Source organism: Ailuropoda melanoleuca, chromosome 5 (assembly GCF_002007445.2).
Source record: "Ailuropoda melanoleuca isolate Jingjing chromosome 5, ASM200744v2, whole genome shotgun sequence".
Taxonomy (NCBI): domain Eukaryota; kingdom Metazoa; phylum Chordata; class Mammalia; order Carnivora; family Ursidae; genus Ailuropoda; species Ailuropoda melanoleuca.
In genome coordinates, this window is record NC_048222.1 from 82,282,279 (window position 1) to 82,303,691 (window position 21,413).

Genomic DNA, 21,413 nt, shown 5'->3' on the forward strand with positions numbered 1-21,413 from the left:
ACTACATATTTAAGGAAAAGACATAAAGGATGATATATTTGTCTTCCTAAGAAATCTAAGACAAGTAATTGAAAAACTCCGAACTAATAAAATAACTCAAATATACAAACACCAAAGCTTTCTTTTTCCAATAATAACATTAGCAAGCCCATTTTCCAAAAATAATGTGTGGATTTAAATGTAACACCAAACAAAAATTAGCACAGTCATTTTTAACTTATCAAAATTATTCTTAAATTATATTAGAAAAGTGAGCAAGAAAGAATAATAAAGTCTTAAAAGAAGAAATTGAATTGTATTATTAAACTGGAATAATTAATACGTGTGGTTCTCTGCAGGAAGAAATAGAGTTCAGAAATAGGCGCATGAATATGTGGAAATTGAATATGTGACAAGCAAGCATTTCAAATCACTGAGAAAGATGGATTTTTAAAAATATTTTGTTTGTTTATTTGGAGAGAGAGGGAATGAGAATGCAGGAGCAGGGAGGGTGGTGGGTGCAGAGGGAGAGGTCGAGAGAGAATCCCAAGCAGACTCTGCGCCTACTGAACCTGATGTGGGGCTTGATCCCACGACCCTGAGATCATGACCTGAGCCAAAACCAAGAGACAGGCACTTAACATACTGAGCACCCAGATGCCCTGAGAAAGATGTATTAAAAAAATATATCATATAATATTTCATTTGTCAACAAAAATATTTCTCTTAATTCTTGAAATAGTCCATATATTTTTCAAAAATTTTTAATTTTTGCCCTTGACATTTAATTCTTCCATCAATTTGAATTGGACAGTTGAGAGCAATTGTAAGGTGAGGATATACAGTTTCATGTTTTTTCTATATGGAAAACCAGTTGCCCTAGCATCATGCATTGAATTGCTCATCATTTTCTTGGTGATCTTCTGTGTCTCTTCTGGAATGGACTATTTTCCATGTGGGTGAGGGTTCAGTTGGATCCCTCTATCCCATTTCCCTGTTCTATTGGTGCACTTCCACTCTTAATTGCTACAGCTTTTAATAAGCATTGCTATCTCATAGGGGTCTCCTATCTTATTCTTTTTCTTTAGGGATATATTTTCTGTTCTTGGGCATTTGCTCATGGGTAAAATTTTATTTATTTGTTTATTTTAAGATTCTATTTATTTATTTGAGAGAGAGAGAGAGAACACAAGTAGGGGGAGCAGTGGGGGGGGAAGGAAAAGCAGGCTCCCCACTGAGCAGGGAGCCCAATGTGGGGATTGACTTCAGTACGCAGGGATCATGAACCGAGCCAAAGGCAGAGCCACCCAGGCACCCTGATCATGGGTAACATTTTAGAACCAGCTTATAAAGTTCCTCAAAAACAACAGTTGGAATATTGACTGAAAGCACATTCAATTTTCAAATGATTCAGGAAGACTGGACATCTTCAAGATATGCGTCTTCCTCATCATGATCAATGTGTAGCTCTCCTGATCTTTAGGATACTTCTTCAATGTCTTCCAATAAAGTTTATATCATCAGGGGCGCCTGGGTGGCACAGTGGTTGAGCGTCTGCCTTCAGCTCAGGGCGTGATCCTGGCGTTGTGGGATCGAGCCCCACATCAGGCTCCTCCGCTATGAGCCTGCTTCCTTCCTCTCCTACTCCCCCTGCTTGTGTTCCCTCTCTCACTGGCTGTCTCTATCTCTGTCAAATAAATAAATAAAATCTTTAAAAAAAAAAGTTTATATCATCATACAAATTTGCCCATTTTTGTTAGATGTATTTCTAGGCAGATTTTTAGTTGTTATTAGAAATGAGTTCTTTCAAAGAAAAAAAATCTGGCTTTTTCTAAATGGTCAAAGGATATAAAGGCCATACACAAAGGGAAAACCCATGAACAAAAAATATCTCAAAAGTAATCAGGGAAAAAAAAATTAAAACAAAAAGATTGCATTTATCACCCATCCAATTATAAAAAGTAATGCCTGATGACAAGTTTGGCGAGAATATGGAGGAAATGGGAACTCTTAGGTATTACTGATGGGAATACAAATTGGTACTCTGGAGACCATTTTGGGAATTCATAGTAGAGCTGAAGGAGCTCACCTTACTGCCCTGTAAGTCCATCCACAAAGTCAATTAAAACTACGTTGTTGAGAGAAGTTCTCACAGATGGGCACAAGGGAACACGCTCATCACAGTGCGATTTGTCATTATGAAAAAGAGGCGACAACAGCTCTTTAGTAAAAAATGAATAAATGTATAAATAAAATGAGGTTTATTCACTTAATGCAATAAGATAAAAAAATAGAAGAACTAGAGATCTATGTAGCAAAATGAACAAATCTTAAAATCACAATTTTGGGTAAAAAAAAGCAAGTTGCAAAAAGGTGACATGCATTATGAAGTCATTTTTGCAAAACATACCAAGCAAGAGTATATATTATTTGTGGCTGTTTATCCATATGTCACAAACATATAAACTTGTACATGGTAAGAGCACTCACTAACTTCAAAATAATAATTATTTTTGGAGACAAAGGAAGGGAAAAATAATGATCAAGTTTTAGTTTTATCTGTGACATAAAAAGAGAAGGGAGGAAGAAAAGGGAACCGAAGTAAATGTACATAAGTATCTGTTTGATATTAGTGCTATTACATTAGTGTCTGTGCTTTTCATATATATATAAAATATTCATAATTAATAGTGAAAAAATTTTAAAGTAGTTGTGTATTTCTATCATCTTGGTGTTCAGAAGACATTTCTAAGTGTGAATACCAAAGGCCAAAATTGGTAAGAAATATTAATAAATGGACTAGATAAAGATAATACCCTTTTATGTACAATAAATACCATAAATAAAAAAGCAAAAGATAAGTCGAGAAAAATATTTACAATATATATGACAAATTAATGTATGAAATAAATATATAACATCAAAAGGGGTCCTGTGTATCATTAAGAATATGATAAACACCTCAATGTAAAAATAAGGAGAGGATATGGACCACCATTCATCCCATGAAAAATACAACTGGTTGATAAATACAGGATAAATATTATTAGAAAATGAAATTAAAACTATGTTATCACCGTGAGTTGAGCAGCTTGACAAAGATTTCTTTAAATGTTGATGAAAGCGACTGACAAAGGGCTAGACAAACGGGCTTCCTTCATTGCTGTGAGAATGTATATGCGCATTACCTTTGTAGAGATCAATCCAGCATCAGAGATAAAGATCCTTACATCTGCGCGTCTTCTTTGACTTAGTAATTCCACTTATAGAAAAACAGCTTCAAAAATATTGGACCAACAACTAAACATATATTTTACAAAGACATTTATTACAGGTTTATTTGTAATGGTCAAAGGTTTTAAATAACTTATTTGACCAATAGTGGTTAAATAAATTAATGTTGAGTCTGTACAACAGCATGCAGGTAATAATTTCGCTCCAAAATTGTATTTACTTGTATGTAGTTTACTGTATTATTTACTGAAATAACTACAATACTGTATACACAGTTTGGCCCCATTTTTTAAAAAGATTTACTTGTTTATTTTATTTTATTTATTTTTTTTTTAAAGATTTTATTTATTTATTTGACAGAGATAGAGACAGCCAGCGAGAGAGGGAACACAAGCAGGGGTAGTGGGAGAGGAAGAAGCAGGCTCACAGCAGAGGAGCCTGATGTGGGGCTCGATCCCACAATGGCGGATCACGCCCTGAGCCGAAGGCAGACGCTTAACCTCTGTGCCACCCAGGCGCCCCTACTTGTTTATTTTAAAGAGAGAGCAAGAAAGAGAGAGCATGAGAGCATGCAAGCAGGGGGAGGAGCAGAGAGAGGGAATCTTCAAGCAGACTTCCCACTGAGTGCAGAGCCCCACAGGGGGCTCCATCTCACGACCCCACAAAATCATGACCTGAGCGGAAACCAAGAGTCGTATGCTTAACTGACAGAGCCACCCAGGTGCCCCTGGCCCCAGTTTTTACAAAGTGTATATACATCTATAAAAACTCTGGAAATTCATCACAAAAGCGTTCGTAGTGATTCTCTGTATGTGGTGGATTTACAGGTGATTTTTATTTTGTTCTTTGCATGGAATTTTTCTGACTTTCAACATGTATTACCCACTTATGAAAACTAGGTTAAAAAATAAAAGACAACTTTTAAAAAATAAATTAACTTAGTATAAACAGAATAATAACCTTTATCAGAGAAAGTACAGGGAAATACATACTCATATAATGTGGTATGAAATGCCTGAAGGCTGATTTGGCAAAATAGATCAGAAGACTTCAAAGTGTAATGGTCTTCGTCTAGCAATTTCACTTCTAGGACTTTTAACCTCAATCAAGATTAATGGGGACACGAAAAAGGATAAGTACATGAGCAAAGGGCATCATTGCAGCATTCCTTCCGATACTAAAAGATGGAAACAGCTTGGGTATGTACAAAAGGAATGGGTAAAAAGTATGGTTCAACATACTGATAAGATGCTTTGCAGCCTTGCAATATATGCTACAGGCAAAATGGGTAAAGCCAGAAACAGATGGCCATGATACACTCTTTTAAAAGCAGGTCACCAAACAGGATGTAGATAATGATCCCAGCTTTGCTTTTTTTAAAAAAAATGGCAATGGAAATTTGCGTACCAGAATGTTAACAGTGGTTATCTCTCTGGATCATGGTGTTGTAGGTAATTTTTGTTTTCCTCTCTACTTTCTGGATTTCCTGTAACAGAAGCAGATTACTTGTGTAAAGAGGAAAGCATATTTGATGTGATTCATAAGAGGAGGCTGAGTCCTCCAAGCTTGGATGGAGCACAGAAAGGATAGAATTCCGACTCCTCATTCATTCTTTCCAATGTTGCTCAAGGGCACACGTCCCTAGGTATTTTTAGGTAATTGGCTAGTTTCTTTTTTTTTTTTTACTTTACATTTTAAAGTGATATTTGATGGTAATGTGTTTTTAAGCATATTGCTTTGTGTTTAATCCAAACTGCACTGAGGTATGTAAAGCAAAAATGTAAAGTCTGGGGCTCCTGGGTGGTGCCATCGGTTAAACCCGGGACTCTTGGTTTTGGGTCCTACGAGTGAGCCCCCTCTGAGTCCTGCATTGGGCTCCATCCTTAGCGGTGTCTACTTGAGATTTTCTCTCCCTGTGCCCCTCCCGCTCGAGCTCTCTCTCTCTCTCTCTAGAATAGATTAAAAAAAAACCTTAAAAAAAAAAGAAAAGAAAAAAGTAAAGTCCTTCAATCCTTTGGCTTGTGAATTTCATTCTCAAGAAGTGGCTCTGTTAGCAGTTTCATTTACATGAAGGGCTTCCAGACATTTTCTTTTCATTTGCAAATATATTTCTACATTGCCCGCTCCCCCCCAACCCCAACAAGGATCATATTATACAAAGCTCTGGCAATTTACTCTTTCACTTCACATTAATGTATTCTGGACGTTTTCCTTTGTCAGATCTCTTTTATTCTTTTACTAATTAATCTACCCATTCATTTACTGAATTCAGTTTTATTATTATAGAAGTTATCCATGAGTATTGTGTTTCAAAATGCGGAGAGAGCCTCAAAAGGTCTAAACTGAAAAATGAAAGTTTGCCTCCCCTGCCATCACCACAGGAATAAGCAATAAGAGCAGGTTTTGCAGTGGGCACCTGGGTGGCACAGTCAGTTGAGCATCTGAATTGGTTTTGGCTCAGGTCGTGATCTCAGGGTCGTGAGCTCGAGCCCCCACATTGGTCTCTGAGCTCAGCATGGAGTCTGCTTCAGACTCTCTCCCCCTCTGCCCCTGCCCATTGTGCGCGCGCGCGCTCTCTCTCTCAAATAAATAAATGAATAAATCTTTAAAAAAATAATTAAAGAACCTTTAAAAAGTAATTAAAGAAAAGAATAGATTTTGTGGCTGAATCTCTTTCTCATTTCCTTTTCAACTTTAAAGAATACTAACACTTTTAAATACGTCTCTGGGCTAATTATATTGATTTCCACCCCGAAATATGCAAAGCGCACCTCCTTACCATCCTTCCACCTCTACCCTCTCCTCTCTCACCCCTCCATTTTTATCAGTTATTTTTCATCCTTCTTGTGATTGACTTTATGATTTAAAATAATATATTTAAATCTTTATATCTCAATTTATCAACTTTAGACTGTATCTACTGACCTCCCCCTACCCCTATGCATTCTCCTTTCAACTTCATATCCTACTTTTTGTTCTATTACTGTTTTTACATAGGCTCCCAACATTTATATTCTTTTCTGTGCCTTTATTAACTTTACTGTGTCTCATTGACAGGTTCATACTCAAAATTCTTAAAACTGAAAAACAGGCTGTATAATGATTTGGTCACATAAATATTTTCTGTAAAATCAAGCAGAATAATTGGATACACAGGGAAGGACCTATGACACCCTGTTTCTAAAATTTGTCATTTGAGGTGGAATTTTCCAAATATCAGGGTTTAATGAAGCCTCTTTTATTTTCCCTTATGCATTTGGAGTCTCACTCAGTTGCCACTATTTCTCTATTTTTTTTTATGTTTTTTTAATTTTTTTTAGTAATCTCTACACTCAATGTGGGACTCAAACTCATGACCCTGAGATCAAGAGTCACATGCTCTACCAACTGAGCCGGCCAGGCGACCCTCTGCCACTATTTCTTTTATCTCACATGCCATCCTCTTTATTGAATACTTTTTTTCCTCCAATTTTTCTGGAGTCATTTATTTCATAACAAAGCATCATTAGTTTTTCCCTGTGGATGTGTGTGCCTTGTGCGTGTATGCGAGAGGAGGTTTCATTGCTATTAAGGCTTAATTTAAGATGCTGGGACAAGAATAAATCTTTTCCACCATGCTAAGAACTCAACACGCCACGGAATATGCAACTCAACACCCTTCAATGGCTTCCAAATGCTCTTTTTTAAAAAATCAGATTTAATGAGGTATAAATGACATTTTATAAAATTCACCCATTTTAAGTGTACAATTACAAGTTTTACAAATATATGCCCTTGGGTAAAGACCACAATCAAAATGGGGAATATTTCCATCACCCCCAAAAGTTTCCTTAGGCCCCTTTTTGTTCAATCTCCTGACACCATCCCCTTGCCCCTGAGAACCACCGATATGCTTTCTGTTACTGTAGTTTAGTCTCACACAGAGTTTCACATACATGGAAACATAAAGCCTTTTGGTGTGTGTTTGGCTTCTTCCTCTTAGCACAATGCTCTTGAGATTCACCCATGTTCTTATAGGTATCAGTTGTTTGTTAAAACCATAATTGTTTAAATCCATTCATCAGTTATGCATGTTTCAGTTGTTTTCAGTTGGCAGCTAATATGAGTAAAGCTCCTGTGACCAGATGCGTCCAAGTCTCTCTGAGGCCATATGCTTGCATTTCTCTTTGAAGAATAACTAGAAATGAAATCCTGGGTCACAGGATAAGAAGCTCCCTGACTGTTTTCCAAAGTTTCCATTCCGTTTCACCTTACCATCAACATTGTAAGAAAATGGCAGTGTCTCCACAGCCTTGCCAACACTTGATGCGGTCAGTCTTTTGATATTAGCCATTCTGGTGGGTGTGTGGGGGATATCTCATTGTGACTTCAAACGCATTTCCCTAAAATTTGGTACATTGATCACCTTTTTGTGTGCTTGTTTGCTGCTCATCTATCTTCTCTGTTCAAGAATTTGTTCAATTGGGGGCGCCTGGGTGGCACAGCGGTTAAGCATCTGCCTTCGGCTCAGGGCGTGATCCCGGCGTTATGGGATCGAGCCCCACATCAGGCTCTTCAGCTATGAGCCTGCTTCTTCCTCTCCTACTCCCCCTGCTTGTGTCCCTCTGTCACTGGCTGTCTCTATCTCTGTCAAGTAAATAAATAAAATCTTAAAAAAAAAAGAACTTGTTCAGTTGAATTTTTGTCTTCTTTTATGAAGTTTTTTGTCTTCTTTTATGAAGTTATAAAATTTAATTGTATATTCTTATGTCAGATATATATTTTTCAAATATTTTTCCTGGTCTGTGGTTTACCTATTCATTTCCATAACAGTGTCTCTCTCTTTATATATATATATATATATATATATATGTACATATAATATATAATTTTTTTTTCAGAAAGAAAGCATGTGCACAAGTGGGGTGTGGGGTGGGGGGGCACAGGGAGAGGGAGAGAATCTTAAGCAAATTCCACAAACAATGCAGAGCCCAACATGGGGCTCCATCTCACCATACAGAGATCATGACCTGAGCCAAAATCAAGAGTCAGATGTTTTACTAACTGAGTCACCCAGGTGCCCCCATTATAGTGTCTTTTAAAGTGCAGAAGTTTTTAATTTTGGAAAAGTCTATCAGTTTTTCTTTTATAGTGTATTGTTGTGTGTGTGTGTGTGTTTTATTGTATTTATTTACTTGTCAGAGAGTGAGAAAGTGAGCACAGGCAGGGGGAGCAGTAGGCAGATGGAGAAACAGACTCCCCACTGAGCAAGAAGCCCCATGCAGGACTCTATTCCAGGACTCTGGGATCATGACCTGAGCCGAAGGCAGACGCTTAACTGACTGAGCCACCCAGGCATCCCTATAGTGTATGGTTTTATATTCTAAAAGATTTTTTACCTAAGCCAAAATCACAAAGATTTTCTGCTATGATCTTTTTCTGGCAATATAATATATCTATTTTTTAGCAGCTTTTATGATTTTTTCTTTATGACTGGGTTTCAGCAATTTGATTATGATATAACTTGATGTTTTCTCCATATGTAAGGTTGATTGACTTTCTTGAATCTTTGGGTTTATGGTTTTCAACACATTTGGAATTTCCACCTTTCATATCTTCAAATATTTCTTTTTCTCATCCAGCCCCTTTCTGATAGTCCAATTACTTTTGACCACTTAATACCATCTCATTGCTCACTAGAGCCCTGTTCCTTTTTCCCAGTTTTGTATCTCTCTGTGCTTCACCGTGGATAGTTTCTATTGTTATGTCCACAAGCTCACTGATCTTTCTTCTACAGGGTCCAATGTGCTATTATTCCCTTCTAGAGGCACTTTTTTGTCTGTTTTACAGAACACATTTTTCATCTGTAGAAGGTTGATTCAGGTCTTTTTCATCTTTTTTTTCCTCGTCCTATTCTATTTCATGATTTTCAATTATTTATATAATTTGTATTGACTGTCTTAAGGTTCTTGTTGACTAATTATACAGGCTGTAATTTCTGGTTCTGTTGCTGTTGATTCACATTTCTCCTGATTACAAGTCATGTTTTTCTGTTTCTTTGTACGCCTAGTAATTTTTTCCTTTTTTTTAATAGTATGATTAAATATAATGTTGTATTAGTTTCAAGTGTACACTATAATGATTCAATAATTCTATACATTACTTAGTGCTCATGAAGGAAGTGTACTCTTAATCCCCATTACCTATTTCACCCATCCCCCACCCACCTCCCCTTTCGTAACCACCAGTTTGTTTTTAAAAGTCTGTTTTTTTGTTTTTTGGGGTTTTTTTTTTGCCTCTTTTTCCCTTGGTTCATTTGTTTTGTTTCTTAAGTTCCACGTATGAGTGAAATCATAGGGTATTTGTCTTTTCCTGACTGACTTATTTCACATAGCATTATACCCTCTAGGTTCAACCAAGTTGTTGCAAATGGCATGCCTACTAATTTTTATTGGACACCAGACACTGATTTTTTTTAGTGAATGTTGAATATTGTTGTTTCTTTAAAGAGTGTTAGGCTTCATTGTGGCACACTACTAAGTCTCTTGTGGATCGATGTGATCATTTCAAGGTTTGCTTTTTTTTTAATTCTTGGAAATCATATCCATGTACATCAGTCTGTTTTGGACTCCTCTGCTAGCATTAAAGATAGAAATAAAATCATTAATTTGAACCTAAAAAAAAGAGTCATCCTCAAACCCAGGGTCAACTAGATTTTCTTCTATATTATCTTCTTTGAGTTTATAATTTCATGTTTTATATTTAGGTCATGATCCGTTTTTTGTTAATTTTAGTGAAAGGTTTAAGGTTTGTGTATAATTTTTTCTGGCGTGTGGATGTCCATTTGTTCCAACACTGTTTGTTGAAGAGAATGTACTTTGTTCATTGAATTGCCTGTGTTCCTTTGTCAACGACTAGTTAGCTGTATTTGTGCAGTTTATTTTTTGGCCCTCTGTTCTGTTCCGTTGATCTATGTATCTATTTTTCACCAATACCACAGTATCTTGATCACTCTATCTTTACAGAAAGTCTCAAAATTGAGTAGTGTCAGTCCTCTGACTCTTCTTCTCCTTCAATTTTGTATTTGTTATCCTGGGTCTTTTGCCTCTCTAAATAAACTTTTTTTTATCTTTATTTTAAAATTTTTTAAATTTAAATTCAATTAATTAACATATGGTATATTATTCATTTCAGAGGTAGAGGTCAGTGGTTCATTAGTCCTATATAATATCCAGTGCTCATTACATCATGCCTCTCTATAAACTTCAGAATCAGTTTCTAAATATTCACAAAATAACTTGCTGGGATTTTAATTGGGATTGCTTAAAATCTGTAGGTCAAATTGGAAAGAACTGCCATGATAATAATATTGTGTCTTCCTGTCATCGTACATGGAACATACCTTTATTTATTTAGGTCTTCTTTGATATTTTTTATCAGAGTTTTGTCATTTTCCTCATATAAATCTTGTTCATATCTTGCTCAATTTATACTTTAGTCTTTCATTTGTTTGGGGTAAATGGTATTATGATTTTAATTTCAAATTTCAATGCTTTATTGCTGTTAAATAAGAAAGCAATTGACTTTTGTATATTAACCGTTATCCTGCAACTTTGCTATAATCACTTTTTAGTTTCAGGAGGGTTTTTTGTTGTTGATTCCCTGGGATTTTCTACATAGACAGTCATGTCATCTGTGAAGATTTTTCTTTCTTCCTTCCCAATCTATAAACCTTTTATTTCCTTTTCTGTCTTATTGCCTTAGCTCAGACTTACAGTATGGTATTGAATAGGAATGGTGGCAGTGAACATTCTTGACTGTTCCTGATATTACATATTAGTCTTTTAATGCTATTTTCTAGGATATTGCATGACTTTATACTCTAGATCATTAACCTGGAATTCCCACTCTATCCATCTTAATATTTTCCAATCACATTTTTAGTTTACAAGAACTCCTTTTTTCTGATTTTTCTTTTTTCACATCAACATATTCCTTTTAAATTTATACAATATCCTGTATAATCTCTCTGAGGACACTAATTAGAGGTTTTCTTAAAAGTTATTTCCTNACTCCTTTTTTCTGATTTTTCTTTTTTCACATCAACATATTCCTTTTAAATTTATACAATATCCTGTATAATTTCTCTGAGGACACTAATTAGAGGTTTTCTTAAAAGTTATTTCCTGGGCGCCTGGGTGGCACAGCGGTTACGTGTCTGCCTTCGGCTCAGGGTATGATCCCGGCGTTATGGGATCGAGCCCCACATCAGGCTCCTCCGCTATGAGCCTGCTTCTTCCTCTCCCACTCCCCCTGCTTGTGTTCCCTCTCTCGCTGGCTGTCTCTATCTCTGTTGAATAAACAAATAAAAATCTTTAAAAAAAAAGTTATTTCCTGTTCTCTATCTCTGCTTTCTCCTGAATTATTCTATTCATTTATTTTTAATCCTCTCTTTAATATTGCTCATTTTCTTCCGATTCTTTTGACACTTGGTTGACGGTTTATGTTTATGCATAAAGGACATTTTTCTGTTATTGATAGTTGATATAGATTTCCTCTACAGCTGTGCGAGACTGTTTCTCCATTGGCCACTTCCCCGAATAGGACGACAGATTGTGCATTTTGAGTAAGTTGTGTGGGCTCTTTCAAAGGTGTGAAAAATAAGTAAGAAGGAAGTGAGATTGGCTTCCTAAAAAAGCAATACAAGGTTTGTAAAGCTAACTGTAGTGCCTGACACCAATAATCATGTTAGTTGCTATTATTGGCCATGGTGGCCATGATGGTGGTTGTGTCCAGATTTGTGAACTTAATACCTACTGGCACATCCAAGTCTTTTCCAGGCAAAAATTGCTGCTTTTACGAAGCACTATCTACATGCCAACCTCTTATATATACTCTCTTTATTCCTTATAGTAATTATGCAAGGTAAGCATACTATTTCCATTATGCAGATGAGAAAACAGAGGTTTAGAGTAAATAATCACCTAGCTTATCAAACAGCTATTAAGCAGCAAAGAAAGGATTCCACACATTTCTATGAGCTCCCAAAGTCAGGAAGTGTTCTCTCCATCACACCTGCTATGTTGTCCCTCACACGCTATTACTGAGTCAGGCCTCTCTGCTATGGTGCATCACTGGTTGATTTTTGGGGCCTTAACTGCATACTTTTACTCTTATTTTAATTCAACTTGTTAGTTTCAGGCTCTCATTTCTGAGGATTTTTAAAAATCTGGCTCTATTAGTTTTTCCTCTCATTTTGTATCTTCTGATAATCTAATGAACAAAATTTTTGAGTCTGCATACAAATTACTGACAAAAGATTGACTTTAAAAGGTTGAAGATAGAACCCTGAAGCATGCCACTATAGTCCTTCCTTAATGTGAGATTAATCTATTATTTAGCACCACTCAGTAAGGTGGCTCACTCAGACAAATTTTCTGGCCCTGGAATAACAAAACTCATCCAGAATGAAACTTACAACAGTAATTACAAATAAATGAATAACTTGAAAATCTCCAAGATGTTCATCCTACTCTAAAATTCTACCAAAATCCACCTTTACTTGTCTATCACTCTCACATAATCGAATCAGTTTCACATTCTTCACAGATGTCATCACAAGTGTCTTATTTTCATTACTTCCCATGCTTTAGAACAGAGTAGGATCAGTCAGACTTCAAAGCCAGGTAGAATTGGTTTTTAAATATATGGTTCCCTGTATGGTCTTGAGTAAGTCCTTAAACCTCATTGAACCTCAGTTTCTTTGTATGTAAAATGGGAGGGACTATGTCTGCTGTCAGGCCTAGATATACTATGTATAAAGCACACAGCATAGTGTCTGCCTTGAGGAAGAAGGAGTTCTCGGCACTGCGCTAGTAATCATTAGCATTCATATTTTCATGTAATAGGCAAATCCTACAACAAAGAGTTTTATACATTAATTTTAAATCTCAGTGTCTCTGGACATCTGTGTCTCTAGATCCATTCAATAATTACAATTAACTCAAAAATATCAGGGGCCTAAGACTTTTTTTTTCATTTCTTTTTCTATCTTTAATCTTTTCCAGCTTCATCTCTGAAAGTATAAAATAGAGCCAATTTTTCCAGTTCAAGTGTGTGCCCCCTGCCTCTTGAAACCTGGTGGATAGAAGTGCTTCTCTGTACAAGCCTCCCTTCTGTTTACAAACTCCATCTCTGGGCTGTGTTTAATAAACGTTGGAGAGGTGGTTCGAAAAGACTGAATGATGGATAGTGTCTTTTTTTTTAGGGGGAGAGAGTGTGTGTGTATGCACGCATGCTTGTGAATAGGGAGGGAGAGTGGGCAGGGCAGAGGGAGAGGGAGAGAATCTTAAGCAGACTCTGCGCTGAGCACAGAGCCCAAAACAGGGCTCGATGTCACAACCCTGAGCTCATGACCTGAGCCAAAATCAAAAGTCAGACACTTAACTGACCAAGCCACCCAGGAGGCCCCAGATAGTGTCTTTTTAAAGAAGTCCAAGTCGTGAACAGACCGACCTAGGAAGATAGCTGTGAGCTCAGCAGGAGAGAACAAGGCTTGAAGACAGAGATGACACTTAAATCCCTGTACCTCAATCCTGTACCTCAGAATTGTACCTCAATTTCTTTACCCCTCTGCCTTCAGTGTCCTGTCAGAGGATGAAGAGGAGGATGGCGATTATGTTTAGCTCATAGGGTCATTTTGAGGTTTCTAAGAAACAGTGTGTGGAAATGCTTTGCGAACTGGCAATATCATAGGGATGCTAGCTGGTATTACAGAAAGGGAAGTTATTTCCCTCACGCTAAAAACTTGCAAAAATAGTTTAATACATAAGGAATATATGTAGGGAAGATAGAAAAAATTCATTTCATTTAAAAACGAAAGGATCACCAGTAGGAAAACTACAAGCATGATTTATGAGGAGCTCATATGAAGAAATACCCAAGGTCTGCAGGCTTGTCTTTTTAATCTTTTCTACAAGCAATACTTCAAAAGCGCAGCCAAATTATGAAAGAGCCTTTGTGAAGTGGGGTTGGTGAACCTGTCTGCATCAGTATCGTTGGGGACACTTGTTAAAAATGGAGACCCTGGAGCCCCACCCTGGCCCAGATATCAGAACTGCTGGGGCTGGGGCTCAGGAATTTGCAAACTCCCGGTTGTTGTGTTGCAAACTGAGGTTTGAGAACAACTGTGATAAGGAAGCATGATTGACTCCATCAGGCAGTAGTGAACTCATGATTTTATCTTTTGTTCCATTTTTTAAAATGAAAACAATGCCAAAAATTTTAGAAATTAAAAAGTAGATTAAGGTCCATAGTCCCTTCAATACGAAGTATAATTGTAGTTGTATTTATGTTTTGACGTATCAGTGGCATGCTTTAATTATCACTACTGTGGGTTTTTTGAAAATATAAATTTGTGTGCTGTCTCCAAATAAATGAATTTTATCCACAGGCTAGTAATTATGACAAGAACTTTGATATCAACACAGTGCCATTTTTCTTATAAATGCCTACCAAATTTCAAGCTTCTCTATGTCAGCAGAATCACATGTGGGTGACTCAGTCAACATGTGTCTATGTTTTACTTAACACAGATTCACAAGAATGCTGTCTTCCTTCCTGAAGCTTGCTCAGCACCCTCAAACATTTTACCACTCAAAAATCTTTTCTATTAACTCTACCATGGTGGGGAGTAATTTCCACTGTGGAAATATTTTCACTCTACAAGATTGAAATAGCCACATGTGTGTCTCCTCTTCACTGTCCCTAAATTGGCAGCCACTTTGACCAAGAAGCACAACCGTGTCGCAAGTCATCACTTCCAGCTTGCCCCCTGGCAGGGGTTCGTACGTGCCCCGGGGGCTCCACGTGCTCAGCCAAGAATTATAACTCGTATATATGTATATATTCCTATATCAGTACTGGACAAATACACTACTAGTATTTAAAAGTATTGCCCAAGGTGGTAACAGAGGTTTCTTGAATAATTCTGTTATATGCTCTACAATCCAGCCAATGGAAAAAACTCTGTTTCCTGAGCAAAGAAAAGCACTATTTCTTTATACCTAAATACTACCCAACCCTGGTAGAATTACACAAGGCGTTGTTGTTGTTTTTTTCCCCCGATCCTTTACTTTCTCAACTCCCCACTAACAAGTGTGGAAGGAATGATGAAATTAGAGTGTCAGTATTTAGTAATACTTAGTAACCCCTAATGGAAACATTAGTTGAAGTGTTGATGGGGAACTTGTCAATGGAGAGATCAGACCAGCATCCCTTGAACCCAGGTCTATGTTAGCATCACTGAAATGGTACAGCCAGACAGTGTAAGCCTCCTGATAGTGTGTGATGTGGAGCACATGGTCCTTCCATAAGGCATCCCTGCGAGAAAAAGATGAACCTGGATCTAATGGAGCCCAGAGAGTTAACGCTATGTACCAGGAATAGGGGGACAGAGAAACAAAGCATCATAAGGAAGCAAAATCCAAAACGCAGAACATTCTATAGGACCACCAACCTGGTTTTTACAAATGATGGCATGAAACTAACCAAAGTGGGGGGTGTGGGCTATCCCAGTAGAGGGAGAGATAGAACCATCATACGTGATGTATGAAGCTTGTTTGAATCCCCAATAGGACAAACCAACAGCAAGAAGCCATTTTTATGACAGTTGGGGAAATCTGAGTACAGATGTTAGAACATCCATGGAATTATTGCTAGCTTTGTTAGGTGTGATAACGACATTGTGGTTATGTGAGGTATGTCTCCACAGTTTAGTGACGCATGCAAAGTATATGGAAGTAACAGGGCATGTTTCAAGCCATTTGTTTTATTTCATTTCAGGAAGTTTCAATCCTTTATTTATAAAATGGTTTGTCTTACTATCGAGAAAGTAATGTACAATTATTGAATGTGGGTCATGAGTATGTGGGTGTTCATTCTAATCCTTATTTTTTATACTTCGAAATTTTTCATTAAAAATTGTTTTGATCTTAAAAAATTACATCTGAATTGTTCTTTAAGGTCTAGCTAGTGTTTTCTTCCAAGTGGAAGTGATTTCTTCTTGCTGAGCTCACAAAACCTCTTTTCAGCATGTAATTCTGCCTACCTTGGATTGTTGTGACTTGGGTATATGTCTCACCTCTTCATCCTACCACGAGGCAGACTCCTTCCTTGTTTCCTCTCTCCGTCTTTGCCTGACACAGTACACAGTTGACAGTGACTGAAGGAACACAAGGATACAGAGCTCTAAAAGCCAACACCACTATTATTTCATGTTCGCGTGTGGAGGGAAATATGAGGTAGCCTCATTCAAGTTGAGTTACCTTGAAGTTGAGACTCCAAAAAATGGGCTTCAGTTCAAGTTCTTTGTCTTCTTCTCTGATTCAGAGTCACATGGCCATTACTATACTTTTCTCATCTAGGAAATAGGTGAAGCACTAATGACTTCATGGGACCAGGACTTGGAATGCCTAGATGTCAGAAAACACTCCGTGAGGGAAGAGAGAACTCACTGAAGGAAAGACATTATCTCATCATGGCAGCCAACACCTGGGCTGAGCCCTGGCTTTGCAGATAGGCTAACCTGTTCCACCTTGATGCTGCCTACCCATGCCTGACAGGTCAAAGTCAGAAAGGTAAAGCAAGACAAGGTCTCCAGATTACAGACCCAGGAGCCAATCAGAACTGGATGTAAGGCGGGCCCCACAGCTTACTAACTGCTTGACCTGGAAAAACACTCTATGTCCCAAGTTCATCTCTCTGTAGAAAGAAAGTAGTAATGCCTATCTCACACTGTTACTGAAGAGATTGTTATTGGTAATCTGTATATGTGGAAAAATAGTAAATCATTTATTAAACACTGACTTCAGGCCAGGCACTGTTCCAAAATGGCCCAATAGCCTGTACTAATTTAATCCTTGCAACACTCTGTTGTAAACAGTTATTATCCCAAAACTAAGAATCACAAATGTTAAGCAACTTGCCCAAGAATATACAAGTAGAAAACAGTAAAACCAGGATTCAGAGCTCAGTATTTTGTCTCCCGTGCTTCAAGGTCTCTCTCAAACACGACAATGTATGTGCCATGTCTGGCTTAGTGTCTGGCACACGGGAAACACTGAAGATGTTATAGTACCTGCTATTTAAAAAAAGAAACCAGAGTCAACCTGAGTTTTCTGTTGTGAGAATGTACGTGTTCCACAACTTCATGCATGAGACTTTTTCTCAACCATCCCCCTGCCTCTAAAATAATGTGCCTGAGCTTCCAGAGCAGTAAGTGCAGTGGAGGGACTCAGAGCCATCAACACTTTCCTGGGCCGCACAGCAGCCACCATCTACATTGGCTTTTGTGCCCCTACCCACCACCACCAGAAAACACCCTGGCTTCCAACACCAGGCCCTCAGAAACACCTCCAAAAAAAAAAAAAGGTGGGAATCTCAGAATCCCCAAAAAAGGGCCACCTTTGGGCATCATAAAACTCTGGAGAGAGAAAGTATCACCCAAGTTGTTCTGGGTGTCTTCTAGTTAATATTTATTTAGCATTTTCTGTCCTCTGTTCTTTTCCTACCCTCAGCTTGTTGGTTTGCCTGACAACCATGAGAATTATGTACAAGCTGTTGGTCTTGACCTTTAGAAAACCTACATATTTGTATGTCCCAAAACATTTTCCATATGTTGCATTTGAACTTGAGCACGTCAGCTGGTGAACGAACATTCTCAGCATCACGGGGGCCTGTGACCACCTGCCAACCGCTGAGTCTTTGCAGGACAACCATATTCACATGAGTAGTAGTGTTTGCACAATTGGTTTAATATTTTGGTGCATTTTTCTCTAATTTATCACAAACAGTCAAATAGTCATTGAAATTACGCCCATAATGATGGGTGAGTGCATAATTTATAAACATCTGTGAGAGGTTGAAAATAGATGGTGAAGATTTGCCAAATAGACAAGACGTAATTGAGAATTTCATAACATGGCTTAATTCTGCAGAAAACTGCCCTCTTCCCACAAAACAGCAAAGTCAATTGTTTGACTTTTTTCAGCATTCACCATTGAGTATGCTTTTTCAGGAAGGCTTTATGTATGAAACAAAGAAAAATTTCATACCTCCCCATTTTATAGGTAAGGAGACTGAGACTTGGAGAGATTAAGGGATTTGTCCATGTTCACAAGGCCAATACATAGCTTGCTTTTGAGTCCAGGTTCCTTGAACCCCTGACTCCCCACACCACACCAGGGAGTAGGGAGAAATGAAGTTATCCCATATTTGGGCCTGAGTGTGCCCGAACTCCAGAGGGGCAAACAACCCCCAAGACCTCCCTGTTCCAGCAGCAACCCCGGAGGTTTGTCCTTCGGATGGAGGGCTTCTGAGACAGGTGGCAGCCCCCATGGATGAGAGAACAGGGTAGCTGAACCTGAACCTGAACCTGAACTGTGGGTCAAAGGGGATGGAGCCCCAGGTGGGGCCACCTGTGCACCTGCTTTGAGCAGTGAGTTCCAGGCAGTACTGGGCTGAGAACATGTTCCAGCTCCTGGCTCTGCCACCTCAGTGTGACCTTAGCAAGCCACTTTGCCACTCTTATCTTCAGCCATAAAATGAGGATAATTGTAACCAACCTATTGATGCTTTCCTGAATATCAAATAAATCATATATGCCAAGTGCTTTCCTACCTGTGAACTGCCAGGCAACTGTAAATAAAGGGTTTCTAGTTTCTCTATTTTTAGTCGCTGCCTCCACCACATCCCCTGTCAGGCTGCGGCTGTGTGGCAGGCTTTGAGCGGCTCCCCTGGGGCAAACACTGACCTCCCTGCTTTGGTTAAAGTATGCAGAGGGGGGTTGAATCCATTCCAAATAAATAAGGAGAAGTCCCTTGCCTCACCTTCCTGTCCCCTTGCTAGCTGCCCCCCACTACACACACACATACACACACACACACACACAAGCACACATGACATGGATACATGCACACACTTGCTCTGTCACACACACACACAGGTGCACATGTGTACACCCTGCCTTCTTCCCTCCCTACTCCGTCTCTCTCTTTCTTTCATGTACAAACACACACAAACTCACACCCTTCTCCCATCCATCTTTCCATCCTTCGTCACTGGAAAGGAGGCCAGTGACTTCTCGGTGCAGCAAAGCCACCTGGAGCCACCCAGGGCCTGCACGTGTTACACTTTGGTTTTGCATGGACTTCTGCATTTCCTGGCTCCACCCAGCCTGAAACTGTTAAAATATCACAGCAGGGTGGCAGCTCCAGCACCCAGACACAGCTCTAGTCATCACATGGCCTCCTGAGTAGCTCTGGTCTCCAGTCAGACCCACTGGGGTGGAGGCACCCATAGAGAACCTATGTATGTATAAAAACCATGGAAAGTCATCTGTATATACACTACTAAGGAGTAGAAGGACAACAAAGTGTAAGTATGGGTGATTTGATTTTAGGAATTTTACTTTTTGTCAAGTTATTTAAACATTCAGTTATGTTGTTGAAGAGGACATAAACATTTGCTCAGGAAGTGTAGTATTGGTGGTAATATGGCTGACCGGATATGGCTGATCATCTGGGCAGTGGCAGAAGCAGGAGTCCAAGTTTGGAAAATTCTAAAAGCTGCTGCCTTCTGATCCTTCATTGCACCAAGAGGTTGTGAGAGGTCAGGAAAGGCATGAGGCTCAGGCAGCCCTGGTGGCTGCTCAGTGGCTGTTCTTAAGAACCGGGGCTGGCCCTGGCTCTGGCCCTTATGCCTCTCTGGTGCTGGACAAGTCATGGCATTCTCTTTTTCTGCTTGTACTAATAATATATGCTTCCTATTAAAGAATTCAAGGAACCTATAAAATTATACCAAAGAAGGTAAAAGTCTTATGAAGTCCTATCACCTGAGATAAGCAACATTAATATTTTAGAAAATATCTTTTTGGGGCACTGCTTCACAGGAACACCCACAATACACACACACACACACACGATTTTTATAATTTGGTTTTGTTTTGTTTTTGTTTTCTACCTCCCTTGTCTATCTCTACCTCCCCCACCAATAATGAAAGTCAACAACTTTGTGTTTATCCTCCCAAACCTCTCTTCATGTAACATAAAAATGTGTTTCTTTTCTCATTCTTTGATATTTCCAAATATGGGATAGCTTCATGCATCTCTGTGCATCTTGCTTTTCTCACATAACAGCATGTTCTCGAAATTCCTCTTAGCTTCACTTGTAAAGATCTAGTACATTTTTTTAAGAGTTGTGTAATATATTAGAGACCGTTAGAATGCACATTTATTCAACAATTCCCCAAATGGTGAGCAGTTACGAAGTTTTTTTGTTTTGCTTTTTGCAGCTACAAACATTGCTGCAATAAACAATTTTATATCTCATATATTCTTATATAACAATGATCGATTAGTCTCTGAGATTCCCAGAAGTGAGATTGTAAATTTAAAGGTATAAGTATTTTTAATTTTAATAAAACTGGAAATTTTTTCTATACAGTCAGTAATATTTCATATTTTATTTGTCCAATAAATATTTATTAAGCCCTTACTCCTTGCCAGGCACTGTTTTAGCAATTTGGATTCAACAATGAGTGAGACAAAGATCCCAGCCTTCATTGAGGGTTCATCCTAGAAATACAATGGGTAAGAAGAGATGAAAGAAAAGTAGCTATAATAAATACTTCCATACCAGAAATGCATGAAAACACAATTCTCCCTTGCTTTACCATCAACAATTGGTATTATCATTCCTTTTATTTTTTCCCCAATCTTATTGATGTAATGTGATATTTTATTATCTTAATTTGCATATTCCCATCAGTAAATAATTTTAACATTTTTCACATGTTTATTTAGCTACTGGGATTTGTGTTGGATAAACTGCCATTTACAATCTTTACTCATTTTTCTATTGAGTGGGTTGTAGGCTAGATTCATATTCTTGCTAATTTTCATAAGCACTGTGTATATTATAAATACACATTTACCTGCAGTATGCCTTGCAAATCTTTTTCCCAATATACTGCTTATGTAATTACTTCACAATGGTTCCTTTTACCATATAATACCTTTCGTGTTTATAAATTTGTCTTTTTGCTATCAATATGTCTTTTTGTTTTTTCGGCTTCTGGCTATTCTATCATTGTTCATTGTTATCTCCAAACTCTGGCTCATACATATCGTCGCCTAAATTTTCTTTCAATTAAATTTTTAGAA

At 38.1% G+C, this 21,413-nt stretch overlaps 1 protein-coding gene across 7 annotated transcripts in view; it reads left to right on the forward strand.

Moving 5' to 3' along the window:
- The window catches only part of BLK (BLK proto-oncogene, Src family tyrosine kinase), a 71,416-nt gene that overhangs the window by 26,988 nt on the left and 23,015 nt on the right, over positions 1 to 21,413 (forward strand). For 2 of the 7 annotated variants that reach the window (XM_034661362.1, XM_034661366.1), the window contains exon 1: positions 19,458 to 19,626. The exons of 2 other annotated variants lie outside the window; for them this stretch is intronic. The gene's annotated coding sequence lies outside the window, so the exon portion shown is untranslated. Of the gene's footprint in view, positions 1 to 19,453; positions 19,627 to 20,756; positions 20,841 to 21,413 lie in introns of those variants that run through there. 3 more of the 7 variants (XM_034661364.1, XR_004625775.1, XM_019804234.2) reach the window with 3 other exon arrangements.